Raw genomic sequence first — 15,933 nt, 5'->3', positions numbered from 1 at the left:
TCTTTATTTGTCCTGTTTAACATTATCCTTAAGCCTAGGTTCACATTGATGCGATTTGGCATGTCAAATTGTCTGTACTACTTTTGGTGACTTCCCGGTGCCATTTGTATAGACATCTGTGCAGCAACCCGCACAGATGTCTCTGAATTCGCCCCCCGAAGTCGGGCTGACATGCGGGTATGAAATCATGTGAGTTCAGCTGAACTCGCACAATTTCAATCCCGCTGTCGGTGTGAACCTGGGCTGAAAGTAAAAGAAAATTCGTAATTTTGGGGTTTCCCCAGACGAGAAATAGGAGGAAATCTTCTAGTGGGGACACTAGTGCTGGAGACCTGGGGGTTCCCAAGGAATTGCCTTAATTTGCAAGGATTTCCTCTCCCTTCCTGTTTTGGCTATGGGACGGGAAATTAAGGGAAGTCTCCACAATGGGACATACTGTAGATGGCACACACAAAAAAAATAAAACTGACATGGGTTTTTGGTGGTTTTTAATGGTTAAATTAAGCTCCTGAGGGATAGTGGTGCTCAGGGGTTTTTTTCAACAGGAACGTGGGGGAACACCTCCAGCACTGAAATTATTTTATGGTAAGGAGTGCTGGAGGGTCTATTGATGCTGGCTTCTGGGGGATCTAATGCCGCTGGTGAGGATCTATTTTTGTGTGGGTAGGTCTATTGTTGTTGGGTAGGTCTATTGTTGTTGGTGGGGGGTCTCTTTTTGGGGGGTTAATTGTTGCCTGTAGAGATCTACTGTTGAGGGAGTTGTTTATTGTTTCTGGCTGCTGGAGGGTCTATTGATGCTGGCTTCTGGTAGATTTGTTGTTGCTGCTGGGGGTCTATTGTTTCTGGGTGGGTATTTTGTTGCTGGGGGTCTATTGTTACGGGGGGGGGGGTCTATTGTTGCTGGGGAGGCTATTGTTGTGTGGGGGTCTATAAAATTGAATACAAATTACTTAATAGCACGAAATGATATTTGGTTCTCTATTCTCTAAAAGGGGCGATACTGGGAGATGGGTAGGGGATGGAACCAAGGGATGGTGCTCAGAGGTGGGTAAGGGGCAGAGACTAAGGGTGCATCAAAAGGGGAGGGTGAGGTTCCTGCACCTTTTCTTTGAGAAAAAAAGTCCTGGTAGTGCTGCATTTAAAGGAGAAGTATAGTCAAAGCTTTTTTTTTTCTTTATTTCTCTTGTAGGTCCTAGGAGTGCAGCTAATTCTGCACACCTGTGACCCTTCTTTAGTCAACAGCGGGCTGAAGCCCACTATTGTCTGACGTCACAGAGCTGGTCCAAGCTCTGAAAACATCCAGAACATATGGTCAGGATCCACCCAGATGCTTGGACCGGCAGCTGGCTCAGCCTATCAGCAAGCGCTAAGAGCCTAATCCAGATGCTTCTGCCCCCTCCACAGTCCGGGCACTCCAGTGAGCGCTGGAGGGGCAGAGCAGAGAGTCAGTGACTAACAGTCTCCGGCTCTCTGCTCACCGAAGGCTGGGAACTGACTAACTCTGAGGAAGGGGGTGCATCCCCCGAAATGTGTTAGCTCTCCATCGCAATGGTATTGTATGTCAGGCTACACAATTCCTGCACTGAACTGTGTTTGGTTTTATACCATGCTTACATATCCTCTACCTTTATGATTATTCTGAACTGACTAACTCTGAACTGACTAAGCCCTTGTACACACGGTCGGAGAATCCGTCGGAATGTGTCCTATCGGACCGTGTCGTCGGATAATCCAACTGTGTGTGGTATGCATCGGACTGATTCCGTCGGAATATCCGTCGGACCCAATTTTCCAACATATTTGAAATATTTCCCGACCAACTGGGCCGATCGGACATACTCCGATCATGTGTAGAGAATTTTGATCGGACCAAGTGCCACGCATGCTCAGATCAAATTCCTACATCAAAGCTATTGGCTACTAGCCTGAACGTAGCCCCATCGTAACGAAATTACGTCATCACGTTCTGAAAGATCGGATTTTTTCGCCAACTTTGTCCGACCGTGTGTATGCAACAGTTTCGGACAAGATCCGACGGACAAAATCAGACGGGCAAAATCTGACGGATTTAGTTGTGGAAATCTCCGACCGTGTGTACAGGGGCTAACTCTGAGGAAGGGGGCGCATCCCCCGAAATGTGTCAGCTCTCCATCGCAATGGTATTGTATGTCAGGCTACACAATTCCTGCACTTAACTGTGTTTGGTTTTATACCATGCTTACATATCCTCTACCTTTATGATTATTCATGTTGCTTTGATTTTAAATACAATAAATCCCTGGTATTGCACTAGGCTTTTATGCCCTCCTGTGCCCTTTTTTACAGTCATTAATCAGATCCCCCGATCTGAGGACGGCTGCACTGACGGGGCATACCCATAGAATGTTTATCTTTTTCTATTGCCACTACTGGTCTGCTGCATTTTGAGACTCCATGGCAGAACTCTAAGCGCTGAAAGTGATTGTGTGTCAAGACTCAGTAAAGGAGTTTAATATTTTTCTAGGGAACCCTTTTAAGAGCATAAAATGGCTACTTTCGCCAACATCGAACTAAAAAAATTGACAAAAAAAGCACTCCAAATTCCAACTTACGGCAGAAAGAATCAGATCTCCAGGCATCTAGTGCGATGTGAGCAGCCTGGCAGGAAGCCACATAGGCAGATATGGCGCTACAGAATGAAGATGGGTGGCCGTGGTATTGGCAAGCATCAAAAATGCAATCCTCGAAGAATGGTGTATGGTCAATAACAGGGAAACATTTAGCAAAAGGTCTTTTGGACTTGGTGATGAGGCCACAATATTCCTCCCCGGCATAATGTTGTTTCTGGTTGTCTGTACATTGAGTACAGTTGATGGTACATTCTGAAGTACAGCCAGGAGTAGTAGAAACTTTCCAGCTCTTGCCAAACTGAACTGGATCTGATGTTGATTTTCTATTTTTCAAAATGAAGTCATCTCTGGGATTTTTGTTGTAGTTGCCACATAAACCATTAAGAGCTCCGGAGTAAGTAATCGGGACAGTCACTGCTGCCCTATCGTTCCAGTCGAAGGTCACACTGACACCGAAATCTGTCTTAATAACTCCAATATTTCCACTAATGTACGAGACAATCTTACTGCCTTTGTAATTAAATGGTAGAGAACAGGCAAGGCCATTGACCTGAAAGTCAGAGAAGAAATTTTGTATTAATATTATGCAAAACCTTAAAATTTACTTGTGGGTTGGACACCATAAACATCCAAGTGGACCTCTATGTCCACAGCCATTCTACAAGAGGTCATAGCTTTAAAGAGAAATTTTAAGAGAATGGTAAGACGTATGGGCAATAGGGATAAGTGAAAATTATGCCCCGTACACACGATCGGACTTTCCGACAAGAAAACCGTGGATTTTCCTTCGAAGGTTGTTGGCTCCAACTTGTCCTGCATACACACAGTCGCACAAATGTTGGCCAACAATTACGAACGCGGTGACGTACAAGGCGTAAGTGATATCTCCATTACCAACGCTAGTTTTACAAGACCGGGCGCCTCCAGGTCGTACTTGATTCCAAGCATGCGTGGACTTTTGTGCGACTGACTTGTGTACACACGTGTCACGATCTAGGATGAGGCCGAGATGCTGAGAGGGCTCCCCTTGCGGCCGAGCGCAGTACAACCCTGAAGTTGGCACAGGGATGTAGTGCCCACAGTAGCACAGGTTGCCAGGTAGCAATAGTAGAGACCAGGTAGCAGATGGATAAGCCTGGATGGACAACTGTGCTTAGGAGATCCGAGAGTAGGCAGCGGAAATCCAGAGAATGGTCAAACAAGCCGAGGTCGGGTGCAGGAAGCAGATCTGGAGCGTCAGGTACAAGCCAGGAGTCGGAGCCAGGAGAACAACAGGAATGGGTCAAACAGGCCGGGTCGGTACACAGAAGATCGGATAACAGGGAGCACAGGTACAGGTTCACAGGAGAGCTGACGATAATCCAGCAATGCAGGAGTGTCAGGCGAACGTTTAAATAGGCCGCCTGACCGGGTCACGTCGCGGGCGCGTCGGAGCGATCGTACGTCTACGTCTAGTGCGTTGCGTATTCGTGGCATCGCCGCGTAAGCCCGCCCGGTTAGGCGTCGCGTCGGTCGTACGTCTAGTAACTACTTTGCGCTTGCGTAGGCGCCGACGCGCGTTAACACGGACGTATCTTATGAGACTGCGGCTATTTCCCTGACAACACGTTTGGAAAGTCCGACAACATAAATTTGTTGGAGAAGGGGGTCTCACCGCTCCAGGAGCTCACATGCAGGCTGTAAACTGTTCTCTTAGGCTGGGAAGCAACAGGTGCTGGCTATTACCACTAGCAACAGACGTAAAAAAAACAAGCTCTGGACTGCCGCACTCTTCAGAAGACCACTTTCTTTTATTGGAGAATCAAATCACAGCTCAACAAACACAGCGAACAAGAAAAATTGCCGACATTTCACACTAGATGTAGTGCTTAATCATGATTAAGCACTACATTGTAAAACAAGCTCTGGACTGCCGTACTCTTCAGAAAACCACTTTCTTTTATTGGAAAATCCCATCACAGCTTAATAAACACAGCGGACAAGGAAAAATTGCTAACATTTTGCATTAGCAGTAGTAATTAATTATGATTAAGCACTACATCTAGTGCGAAACGTCATCAATGTTTCTTGTTCGCTGTGTTTGTTGAGCTGTGATGTGATTTTCCAATAAAAGAAAGTGGTTTTCTGAAGAGTGTGGCAGTCCAGAGCTTGTTTTTCACTGTAGTGCTTAATCATGATTAAGCACTACATCTAGTGCGAAATGTCAGCAATTTTTTCTTGTTCGCTGTGTTTGTTGAGCTGTGATTTGATTTTCCAATAAAAGAAAGTGGTTTTCTGAAGAGTGCGGCAGTCCAGAGCTTGTTTTTCGTCTGTAACATAAATTTGTTGGCGGAAAATTTGATAACCTGCTAGCCAACATTTGTTGGCGGAAAGTCCGACAACAAATGTTCGTTGGGGCATACACACGGTCGGATTTTCCGCCAACAAGAGCACATCCAACATTTGTTGTTGGAAAATCCGATCGTGTGTATGGAGTGTAACAGTTTTTGTTTTGTCAAAATTGCGTGATCTCGCCAAAATGTTGCCATATTTGAAAAGTGTATGGAAGTCATTTCATAAGGAGAAATTGGGAACATTTCTGATGGGTTTTAAAATGTTTCTAATGCCGCATACACACGACCGGACTAGGTCCGATGAAATCGATCCGTCTGACATTCTGATCGTGTGTGGGCTAATTCGATCGTTTTTCATTTAAAAAAATCCAACGGACCTAGAAATAGAACATGTTTTCAAATCTGCCCGATGGACTCAATTCCTATCGGGAAAACCGTTTGTCTGTATGTTGGTCCGTCGGACCAAATATGACGCAAGGGAAGATATTGGCTACTGGCTATTGAACTTCCTTTTTTAGTCTCGTCTTACACCATCACGTTCAAAACCAACGCACTTAGCCCGTTCAAGTGTGGGCAAGTCCGTTCAGAAGGTCCGTCGGAACTCGGCCGAAAGTCCGTCGGACCTAGTCTGCTGGAAAGTCTGGTCGTGTGTACACGGCATTAGGGTCAGGGAAGCTTCTTTTAACCCTTTTTTGTCAATGAAAAGTTAGCTAAACTAGATAACCCCCCCCCCCAAAAAAAAACACGCTCTAAAAATGATTTTTTTTTTTTTCAAATACATGTTGTCTAAGAAGCTCAATTAGCAAAATTAAGAGTTTGGCTGATGATTAAATCAGTAATTTCATGGCAAAATCAAATCGGTTTTGTTGAAATCACATAATCATTCCTTATGAAAACACTTTTAACATCCATCTCTGTCTCTTCCCAGAAATAAAAAAAAAAAAGTGCTTACCAAGATTTGTCGTGGAAATGTCCTGTCGAAGGTCCAAAGGATCTTGTGGATTGACAGAGTGATGACTTTTACATGGGATACAGATGGGTTCCCCCTATTGTTGCCCTCAAAGTAGACAGCAAAAGAGGGCAATGAAGGATTTGCTGAAGCCAAGCCAACAAGCTGATAGGTGCACGTTCCCATGAAGTCATATTTTTTGCCATCAAAAGTTGTGAAGTGAGGGTCTCCTCTAGCCAAGCAAGTAGAGTAGCTAACAGGCCGGCAGCTGTGCACTCCTTTAAATACTGTACATTTTTCATTTTTTTTGCAGCTGCTCTCTTTACAGACCACCATTCCCAAGAATGGGTCGCTTTTACAACGTACACGGCATTTGGCATCAAGCCAGAATTCTTTATTAGGTGGGTAGTATGCGTCGTTGAATGGAAAACCACAACTGGACACGGGAACACACTTATCAACACTAAGGACAAAATGTTTGTTGCACTGGCATGTCTCCACGCAGTGGTGTGGACAGTGGAATGGTGCAGTGCGGTCTATGCATGTGGCTGGACAGGCGCTTCCACAAGCCTCATAATGGCTGTTTGCGGGGCATGACACAGCTGTGATAAATATAATAATAAAATTAGTTTTTGAATGCTTTATCCACAACTAAAATATCAACATCTTTGAGCTGCCCACATAGTGTTGGCCATATAATGTGTAATATACAGTATATATATATATATACATATATATATATATATATATATATATATATATATATATATATATATATATATATATATATATACATATATATATATATATATATATATATATATATATATATATATATATATATATATATATATACATATATATACATATATATATATATATATATATATATATATATATATATATATATATATATACTATATTATCAAAAGTATTGTGACACCTGCCATTACACGCACATGAACTTTATTGGTATCCCAGTCTTAATCCATAGGCTTCAATATTGAGTTGGCCCGCTCTCTGCAGCTATAACAGCTTCAACCACCTAAGAAAGCTCTATTTGTGAGTCTGGGGTGGAGGAACTTGACCAGCGTGCACAGAGTCCAGACCACCATTAGAGTGTAGACTGGCCTTCTCATCTGCATCAGTGCCTGATCTCACAAATGCTCTTCTGGAAGAATGGCCAAACATTCCCATAGACACCCTCCTAAACCTTGTGGACGACCTTTCCAGAAGAGGTGAAGCTGTTATAGCTGCAAAGGGTGGGCCAACGCAATATCGAACCCTACGGACTTAAGGCCCGTACACACAGGCGGACTTTTTGACAACAAACATGCAAATTAGCTGTTTTGGAGCAACATCCGACTGTGTGTACGCTCCATCGGACAAACTTTTTCTGTTTTCATCTGACTTTTGTTGGCTGTGCGAACGGACAAACTTTCTGGCAACAAAAGTCCGATGGAGCAAAGTCCGACCGTGTGTACGCAAAAGCATCGGACTTTTGTACAAGGTACAAACACGCATGCTCAGAACCAATTCAAAAGATCAGACTACAATACAGAAGTTGACCAAAGGTGGCGCTGGAGTCATTGAACGTCCTCTTTTGAAGTGGTGTCAGTACGTTGTGACGTCACTACGTTCGTGTTTGTTGTCAAAAAGTCTGAAGGTGTGTATGCAATACAAACTTGTGGACCACGCCCTTTGTACAAAAGTCCATGGAAAAGTTTGTACAAAGTCCGACCGTGTGTATGAGGCTTAAGACTGGGATGCCATTGAAGTTCATGTGCATGTAAAGGCAGGTGTCCCAATACTTTTGGTATTATAGTGTATATATACTGGAGGTATGTCATATGTGTGTTGTATGTTGGTGTATTACACTGCAGTATTTTGGCTCATCACTTACCACATCCTGAAGGAGTTCTCCAGTCATAAATTTTAACTCCACTCTTTCTGCAGATGCTATTGTAGGTACTAAGGGCTTGGCACACTAGTAGTTTGGCACCTTTATAAATGCAGGCATCATACAAACAGTTATTGAAGAAAATTTCTGGACTAATTTTGTAATGGCATTCCCTGAAGGGTCCGTTAATGGCCTTGATGATAAGACCACATTGTTTGTCGTTGCCATACGGTCTTTTCTGCTTATCGTCACAAGTTGGACAATTGTCTTGTGGGCAGAGGTCAAAACAGAAAGGATCACTGTCATTAACTTTCCAACTTATGGCCCAGTCTATAACGGAGGTGACAACTGTATTGCTTGCAGTCATCATCTCGTCTTCAACGTCGAGGTTAAAGTTTCCGCAAAGGCCTTTGGTAAGGCCAAAGTAGCTGCTAGAGAGTGTGATCATCGCATGCCAGCTTAATGCATAGGACACATAAAGACCAAAATCTGTTTGCACTAAAGTACTAAAGCCACTGACGCTTGCTGAGATCTTCCCATTCAATAAAGTAATTGGCAGGTTGACGATAATTTCATTTACCTGAGGGAGAAAACATATGGTCAACTTAGACATTTGTGTTTTGCGCAAAGTTATTAAAAGCCCATCTCCAAATTTTGTCCTCTATGCCAAGCCCTCCCCCCTTTTACCTCTCCTTGCACCTGTTTTAACACTAATTCCAGTTGTCTTCTTGCTGGCCAGGGGGCAATCTGGGTCCTTCCTATATCTCCACAATGGGTGGTGCTCACTGCTCGAACAGCCCTTGTGACGTATGGGCCATGTTTTACACAGCGTTAACTTTTTCTCTGGCTGTACATGGAAGAATCCCAAGAAGTTGCTTCCATGAGCGTTGAGTTTTACGGGAATTGGGTGGAATGATGCTGTCAGGACCCAGGTCAGAACCTAAGACCTCTGCCGTGTCTGGCAATGTCTCTACTTGCTGAACCGCCTGAGATGCTTGATAGCACTCTATCTGATCCATTGGAACCTTGAACTCTTTGCTCCTCCCATGGATTTCCTGATTTAAGCCATGTCTCTGCACTTTCTGTTTTCCAGATTATTGTGCTCTCTCAGCCAATATCTTGCTCATGTCATTCCTTCTGCTGTCCACATCTCCGCTACCACTTGTTACCAACTTTTGTCTTGTTCCTCAACTATGCTTCTGCTTAATCCCAACCGGCGACTAAGAGTTAGCAACCTTTGGCTTGTTTACTGACCACGCTTCTGCTTGATCCCTACCTGTGATATATTTTACTGGCCCCCGACTTGCTCATCTTCCTACGGGGTGGTCCTGAGGGCCGTAGCCTGGTACTAAAATGCAGCAAACCCCATTTCCACCATTAGGAGCTCTGGTGAACCCCAGTTAGTGCTCAGACTCCACACCCCAGGGGGCAATGCGCCAGGGTGACCTGCTGCTGCACTTATCCAGTTGGTCAGCGGTAGCCTCTCTACTGCTATAGCTACTGGTCTCACTGGAGACTAGCTGACCTTGACAGATGTAGCATGTTCATAGGTCCAATGGACGTGGGCGGGGCCACCAGGTTTGGAATACATTACAGAAGAAAGCACTGGAGATGGAGAGTGGTGTCTGAGATTTTTTTTTTTCATGGACATAAAAAGCATTTAAAACATTGAAGTTGGGTTTTAAAGTAATATAAAAAAAACAAAAAAACTTTTAATGATGGCATAGAAGTTCTAAGGAAACCTTACCCGAACTTTGCCAAATTCACCCCTGACAATGGAGACCTTATATCCATAAGCGTAAATGTTAATGCGTCTGACAAATGACACCGCTTGGCTACCTCTGTTCTCATTCTTCTCTTCCACAGTAAATGGTATCAGTCCATCGATCTCACCATCATATTTAGATAGGACATACGTGCAGGTTCCTTGGAAGTCAAAGGTGAAACCATCAAAAGTTCTAAAGTGAGGGTCACCCATGGCCCAACAGGTACCAATAAAGTTTGGCTCACAGACAGGATCGCCATTCCTAATTTTGCAGGTTTCTTGAATCCTGCAGGTAACAGATATGCAGGGATCTAAAAAAACAAAACAAAACAAAAAAAAGACATAACAAAATAAATGATTTAACATTTGTCTGTATTGCTTTATGTTACTGAATTGGTTATTGGAAGAGAGAGAGAGGGGGGGTTGCAGGAATATGCCCTACTAGTACTGGACTTTAATGGCATAACTTGAGGCAAAAAATAATATAATAAAAAACATAATTTTTAGGGCTGTGGAAATTAAAGATTAATTGCTCGATTAATCTTACATTCTTTTGATCGATCAAAATTTTTCTGATCGATCAAAATACTCACCTCTTCTGGGTCTTCAAGGAGTTCTGTCGGAGATCCGGTGACGTCACGGACATTGACGTCACCGGACTCCTCCCCCTTCCCCAAGTGCCTCTGTCTGCTAACGAAGGGAAGGGGGGAGGAGTCCGGTGACGTTGAAGTTCTGATTGAACGTAACACGTACGGGGGATGAGCTACGCATGACGTCACCCGCTGCTACCCTACAGAACTAACATGATTGTCGGCTTTACATGCTGTGTTTTTATCATCTTTATGTGGGTAGTTTGTGTTCGAACACAAAAATTAAATCTTATACTTAAGCGGTGAGCACTTAGATCTTTTCTTTCTACCCATGACGTGATGTCCTTGCTGAGATCTAAGGAGAGATGAGAGAAGTTTATGGCCCGTGTTAAGCCTTTTGATACCCGCTTGCATGACCACCTGTTTGCACAGGGGTCCATGGCATAAGGTGAGAGTGCTTAGTTAGATTAGAGGTGGAGCGATTGTCACGCTACTGTGAAAAAATTTTTTACTTACATCAGTGCTACAGTTTGAATGTAAAAGGTATTTGTGTGAACTGTGAAGTTAAGTCATGGATTGTAGAAACAAACTAGTGTGCCTAATGCAGAGTTGCAATGCAAGGAGATCAGCTAAAAGTAGTTAGATGTTTATACACGTTATAATTAATCAAAATTAGTCGATTAATCGATTAAAAAATAAATCGATTAATCGAACACAAAATTTTTAATCAGTAACAGCCCTGATAATTTTATTTATAACATTTTAAAATTTAAGAGATTGTACTGTGATATGATACAATAAACCTTCTAACACCTTCTAAAGAACTTATATCATATAAGCTTGAAGTGTACAGGTAGCTCAATGAGGGTCAACGCATTTTGCCGAATTCCGTAGCTTCTTCAAGACCCATAGGTTGAGTATCATATTAGCGGTACATGGCAGAATGTTAGCGGCATCAAAATGTTTGTGTGGGGCGGACACGGGGGGTTATGGCTCGGTTATGGCTCCTTAATTATAATATAAGGCATGTGGAAAACAGCCTTTTTACTGGGTGTTTTTTGATGTATAACTTCCAGGGTTTTCCTTAGATGCATGTAACTGTTAAATAGTGTTTTTTAAACACCCAAGAGGGGCTATGTACAAAATAGATTCTCATGGATCTCCATATATACAGTAGTGCATGACCTAAAGAAAACCTTAAATAGACATGTGCAATTTGTTTTCTTCCAAATTAATTTTTTAACGAATTTCGACAAATCGATAAATTTGGAAATATACGAAATTGATGGTAGAAAAAAAAACGCTTAATTAACTTTTCGAAAAAAAAATCAAAAATTCTGAAATTCAAAATTCGAAAAATCTGAAATTTCGGAAATTAGAAAATGCAAAAATAAGAACGCAAATTCAAAAGAACGAAAATCCTGAAAATTTGAAAATCTGAAATAATAACTAACTAATAGTAATTTAACTGTTACTAACTATTAAATAAATTATAGGCATTGGAATTTTCTTTTGGCTTTTTTTTTTTTTTATTTGGCTGTTAGTGAACGTATCGAATAGGGAATTTATCCAAAGTTACAAATTATCCGAAATAACGAATGCCGATTCTAAATGAATGGAACGGAACCACTTAATAATAATAAATAATAATAATAATAAAAGCTTATTATCATTATTATTATTATTATTATTATTATTATTATTATTATTATTAATAATTCATTCTGTTCCATTTGTTTGGATGCTGCATTTGTTATTTCAGATAATTTGTAACATTAGAAAAATTTGTATTCGTTACGTTCACTAACAGACACATTTTAAAGGAAATTACAATACCTATAATTTAATAGTTAGTTATTATTAGTTAGTTAGTTATTATTTAGAATTTTTGGATTTTCGTTCTTTTGAATTTTCAGATTTTCTTTCTTATTTTTGAGTTTTTGGATTTTGGAATTTCTGAATTGCTATATTTTTTAATTTTTTAAATTAAGCATTTACTGATTTTGATTATAACGATGCCCCCCAAAAAAAATAAAAGAAAAAACGAATGAAACAAAAATGAACACGTTTTTCGGCAGTGCACATATTTAATCCTCAAGGAGAAATATTCACATAGTCATCCATTAGTCAAAAAACATTGGCCAGTCACTGCGCCCCCCCTCCCCCCCGCAAGGTAAATGATGCCGCCAGTGAGAATTTGTGATTGGTTACTTTTACGCACAACAGAGTATGTAATGGCTAAGACCGCTTTCAGCTTTTTTCTTTTTCTTTTTTTTACCATTTGTGTCCATTGGGTTGAGTTCCTTTTCCTTCCCTTTACTGTCCTATAGACAAAACAGGAAGTGAGAGGAAATCCCTCCCAAAAATGAAAGATCCTTATTTAGATTGTTGCCACCACAACAGGAACAGAAGATTTTGCTTATTTTCCTATTCTAGTGACAACTTAAAATTTCGGGATTTTTTTTTCGCTTTCTTTCCTTGTGACAATGAACAAAAATATTTTTCTACATTTTTCTCTTCAGTCCTACATGGAATACATAAATAAAGAAAATTGATATTTATATTGATCATTATCAGTATTTAATGAAATGTCTTACAGCGCTGGGATCCATGTTGCTATTATTCTTATAATTACCTATATTGATGCAGGCCACAACTCCGTTTATTATTCTACATGTCTCATCTGGGCCACAGCTGGTCATCTCACAAACCAAGACCCCGGAAGTATCGCATGTGCAGACTTGACTACAGTCTTCGGATAGGACCTTTTCCTTTGGCTGATTTTAATAAAATAGAAGAGAGATAGAGAGAAGGAATGTGCAATGAGCAGGGCTTTTTTTCTCAGAGAATAGGCGCAGAAACTCCCCCTTCTAAGTCACCCCTTGTCTCCGCCCCTATCCACCTCCGAGCAGCATCCCTTGGTTCCACCCCTACCCACCTCTGAGCACCAACCCTTAGTTCCACCCCCTACCCACCTCCGAGCACCGTCCCTTGGTTCCACACCTCCAAGCACCAACCCTTGGTTCCACCCCCTACCCACCTCCGATCACCAACCCTTGGTTCCACCCCCTACCCACCTCTGAGCACCGTCCCTTGGTTCCACCCCTACCCACCTCCGAGCACGTCCCTTGGTTCCACCCCCTACCCACCTCCGAGCACCGACCCTTGGTTCCACACCTACGAGCACAAACCCTTGGTTCCACCCCCTACCCCCCTCCGATCACCGACCCTTGGTTCCACCCCTACCCAGCTCTGAGCACCGTCCCTTGGTTCCACCCCCTACCCACCTCCGAGCACGTCCCTTGGTTCCACCCCCTACCCACCTCGGAGCACCGACCCTTGGTTCCACCCCCTACCCACAACTGAGCATCGTACCTTGGTTCCACCACCTACCCACCTCCAAGCACTGACCCTTGGTTCCACCCCCTACCCACCTCCAAGCACCGTCCCTTGGTTCCACCCCCTACCCACCTCCCAGTACCGCACCTTTTAGAGAATACAGAACCAATTATCATTCTGTGGCGCAAAGTAATTTGTATATAATTTGTTAGAAGCAAAATAGATCCCCTGCAGCAAGCCACAATAGATACCCCAGCAACAATAGTTCCCCCACACAATAATGTCCCCCGCAACAAAAATCCACCCCAGCAACATCAGACCCCCAGCAGAAACAACAGATTTCCCAGCAGCCAGCAACAATAAAAAAAGCCAACTGTAAGACTTTGCAGATCGATTTTCTTGATGCACCTTGTTTTGCTTTGTGTCTATTAAGGTTCTTTGCGGTAAAAGCAAGGTGTCAGGTCACCTGTGAGGCCAAGTGACTAGGAGCGCTCCGTGGCTGACTGCTGAAGGTCGATAATTCTGAGAAGCAGCTACACAGGGTTGCAGCAACGGTCCTGAATAGGAAGTTAGATTCCCCAGGGCACGGAGTTTAAGAGCCAGCAGGTTTTCACCAGGGCCTCTGATGGTGAGGATGGACTTGGCTGCAGCTGACTTTAGGTAGCAGCCCCCAGGGTCTCCCAGCTAACGCTCACAGCTGGCTCTGGTGGATGGAGGACAAGCCAACGGTTGGAGCAACAAGCCGATGGGGGTGGTCAGGAGAATAAGCCAAAGTCAGGGAGGCCTTCACACGATTGTTGCTCGGGCAAGACTGGCTTACAGTGCACAGGGTTAAATAGTGTTTCCTGTTAGAGGCTGGGGTGGAGCAGTGCTGAGAGAAGATTACTTAAAGAGGAAGTAAACCCTGATGGGTTTACTTCCTCTTTTTTTCCCTGCAAAGGTAAAGCATAATGGACTACTATGCATCGCATAGTAGCTCATTATGTGTCACTTACCTGACACAGGAGCCAGCGAAGTCGCCGCTGTCCCCTGTAGTCCGCCGCATCCATCTTGCTGGTGGCGTCTCGCAGCTCCGACGAATCACAGCGGCGAAGCCGCGATGACGTCACTCCCGCGCATGCGCACGGGAGTCGCGTCTCGCAGCTCCGCCGCTGCCATTCGGCGAAGCCGCGATGACGTCACTCCCGCGCATGCGCACGGGAGTCGACAAATTAGGCAAATCCATTCTTGGACTTGCCGCATTTAGTGCGCATGCGCCGTAGACAGCGGTGCCCATTTTCGGGCAAATATCTCCTAAACCATATAGGTTTAGGAGATATTGCTTGGACCTACAGGTAAGCCTTAATCTAGGCTTACCTGTAGGTCAAAGTGGTTTGAAAGGGTTTACTTCCTCTTTAAACACAGAGGTGTAAGGGCACCTCCCTAAAGCTGATACACAGACCAGAGAGGTAAGCAGACAGTCAGGGGATTATTTCCCAGCAGCCAGCAACAATAGACATCTCTCTCAACAGTAGATTCCTTTCAGCAACAATGGACCCCCTCCCCCCCAGAAATATAAAACCCCTCCCAGCAACAATAGATCCTCCACCAGCAACAATAGCCCCCCCCGCAAAAAATAGAACCCCTTCAGCTTAGTCGTTATAGACTATAGACCCTCCAGCACATATCAAGCACCCCTTGCCATTACATAAATTTAGTGCTGGAGGTGCCGAAACTGCGTTCTCCCACATTCCCCCTGAAAAAAAGCCCTGGCAATAAGTATCTAAAACTTCCTTAAATTATATTGTAATCCTCCCTCTGGCCTTCTTGCACAGTTTTACCGACTCTTCTCCTGGACTGAAATGTAGACATGTACAATTCATTTTGTTCCGAATTTTTTTTAACAAATCTCGACAATGGGAGGAGGGATTGCTGGGGGTGTTAGTGCCGTGCCACGCGCAAGGTTGGGGTGCGGGCAGTTGTGCTAATGCCGCTCTGCCGGCAGCTCGGAAGGGGGTTGTTTTCCAACAAAAAAAAAACACCAGCCGCCACTGGCTGCCATATATCCCTTACCTTTTTTCTATGTCAAAATCGTATTATTTTGAAGTATAGCATACATATACATGCTTAACATCGGAACGACAGATGAGGTGCATTGTGTTACACAACGGGAGTAATTCCAAAGAATCCAGGAAGAGTTCCGCGAGCTAGCAATATGGGCAGTTTATCAACTTCATCAGAACATTGCAAATCTATAAAGTTGTTGTCGAAGCCCAATACATTAATGCCGCGTACACACGACCGGACTTTCCAGCAGTCCGTCGGACATTCCGATCCTGTGTGGGATAATCCGATCATTTTTCGTTTAAAAAAATCTGACGGACCTAGAAATAGAGCATGTTTCAAATCTGTCCATTGGAATCAATTCCTATCGGGAAAACCGTTCCTCTGTATGCTGGTCCGACGGAC

The sequence above is a fragment of the Lithobates pipiens genome, unplaced genomic scaffold (assembly GCF_037356315.1).
Source record: "Lithobates pipiens isolate NorthernLeopardFrog02 unplaced genomic scaffold, aLitPip1_a1.2 Scaffold_27, whole genome shotgun sequence".
In the NCBI taxonomy this organism is placed as follows: Eukaryota; Metazoa; Chordata; class Amphibia; order Anura; family Ranidae; genus Lithobates; species Lithobates pipiens.
Note: the sequence above shows the minus strand (reverse complement) of the source record.